The sequence below is a fragment of the Arachis ipaensis genome, chromosome B4 (genome assembly GCF_059453495.1).
Source record: "Arachis ipaensis isolate K30076 ecotype BB chromosome B4, ASM5945349v1, whole genome shotgun sequence".
Classification (NCBI taxonomy): Eukaryota; Viridiplantae; Streptophyta; class Magnoliopsida; order Fabales; family Fabaceae; genus Arachis; species Arachis ipaensis.
Genome location: NC_142439.1, coordinates 84,817,600 through 84,819,764, shown reverse-complemented (window position 1 = coordinate 84,819,764; position 2,165 = coordinate 84,817,600). Strand labels below are relative to the sequence as shown.

At 38.8% G+C, this 2,165-nt stretch overlaps 1 non-coding gene across 1 annotated transcript; it reads right to left on the bottom strand.

Moving 5' to 3' along the window:
* Positions 1-1,827: 1,827 nt before the first annotated feature.
* Positions 1,828-1,935, bottom strand: LOC148568197 (small nucleolar RNA R71). Its single transcript, XR_015882690.1, has one exon. It is a non-coding gene; the product is annotated as a small nucleolar RNA R71 (small nucleolar RNA).
* Between the last annotated feature and the right edge of the window lie 230 nt (positions 1,936-2,165).

Here is a 2,165-nt window from a genome sequence, read left to right as displayed (position 1 = left end):
CGAGTGACGCGAACGCGTGGACGACGCATACGCGTGACAAGGAAAATCGCTAAATGACGCGAATGCATGGACGACGCGTACGCATGACATGCGCGATCTGCAGAATTGACAGAAAACACTGGGGGCAATTTCGGGCCGTATTTTGACCCAGTTTTTAGCCCAGAAACATAGACTAAAGCTAGGGAACATGCAGAGACTCAATACGCATCTACACATATTCAGATACATTGATATTAGGATTACTTTTAGTTTTAGATCCTTAATTTAGATTAGCTTTACATTGATAGTTTATGCTTTTGCTTTGGATTTTGGATGTTGAAGAGTCATTACCTCCGTTGAAGACACTACTTTAGTTTGTTTCCTTATTCCTTTACTCTTTTCAGTTATTCATTGACCCTATTTAGATAAGTATGTTGCATTTTGGATTTATTAATATACAGAATTACCTTTACTTTTAATTAATTATTAATTCTCTATTTTATTTTATTTAATTTATTATGTCCTCTTATATTTTTATGAGTATTAAATCCATCTCAATGGAGTAGATTTTCTATTTGACATAGGGGTTGATTAAGAGGAGACACTTGAGTTGGAATGCTCAAGTGCTTAGTTAAATTGGACGTTGTTGGCTAATTCTGTATCTACTAACACTAGACCTTCCCAAGGGAGAGGACTAGGATTTGCGGATAAGAGTTAGCTCAATCACTTAACTTTCCTTTATTTAGTAAGGGTTAACTAAGTGAAAATAACAACCTCTTTACACTACACTTGGGAAGATTCCAACAAGGATAGAACTTCCAATTAATCATTCCCCCAGTCAAGGCCTTTTAATATTAATAATAATTCTTAGTTTATTGCTTTAATTTAGAGTTATTTTAAATTGCTCATTATCCAACTCAAACTTTCTTGAAAATTACTGATTAATAAATTAGCATCCTTTCCTGCAACTCGTTGGGAGATGACCTGGGACTCATACTCCCAGTATTTTTATTTCTAAAATTTGTGACAAATTTTCTAAATTGACAAGGCGGACCTTAGCTCATTAAGAACTATACTCACAACGTATTCTATAAGTTACTTCTTAATTAGCCGACTTTTGCCTGCCGTTCAATTTTTGGCGCTGTTGCCGGGGAGTTGTAATAGTGTGCTAAATTATTAATTAGTGTACATATTTTATTTTTATTTGCATATTTTATTTTTATTTTATTACCATGAGCTATATGTCTTTCTCATTGAATGACACGTTCATTGCCTGATTCGAGCTTAGCCGCTTTTGATCCTGAAATTGAAAGAACTCTTTTACGTATTAGGCAAGCTCGACGTTGGTTAGCCTCTGAGGGTGGTGAAGTGATTGTTATCGATTCACCAATCTCATCTGAGGGCGAATCTGAACCACCATCTGAGAGCGAGACAAGCTCCTTTACTACTGATCCAATTGATTCACATGCAGGTCACATGGCAGAACCTAGGAGGATTACTCTCCAGGAAGCTGGAGCCCCAGATTTTACACTGCAACCGTATCAAGTGCGTCATCCAAATCTGGCTGCAGATTTTGAACTGAAGACTGCACTAATTAACTTGATGCCCAAGTTTCATGGCTTACCTGCTCAGAAGCCTATCAAGCACCTTAGGGATTTCCAGACAGCCTCTTCTACTGTTAGGCATCATGGTGCAGATGAAACTTCTATTCTGTTAACCGCCTTCCCATTTTTTCTTGAGGGAAAGGTGAGGGAATGGTACTACGCTCAACCTAAAGCGACTATTACTAACTGGGATACGCTTAGGAGAGAATTTTTGGAAAAATACTTTCCGTCTGAAGTCACAGATAGACTGAGAAAAGAGATCTCCTGCATTGTTCAAGGTGACTTGGAGACTCTCTATGAGTACTGGGAGCATTTTAAGAACCTTCTAGACGCATGCCCCCATCACATGATTGACAGACTAGTGTTGATCAGCTACTTCAGTCAAGGCATGAACTCCCAGGATAAGACTACACTGGATGGTGCTAGTAATGGTTCTATGAAAAAGTACAGGACCGCAGATGAAGCATGGCAACTGATCAGCGACTTAGTTGAATCCACTAGGAATCACAGGCAGAGGTGCAGCCACTCAAAAGCTGTTGCAGAGGTTTCTTCTGGCGTTGAAACTACTGCTCTTACCCAAAG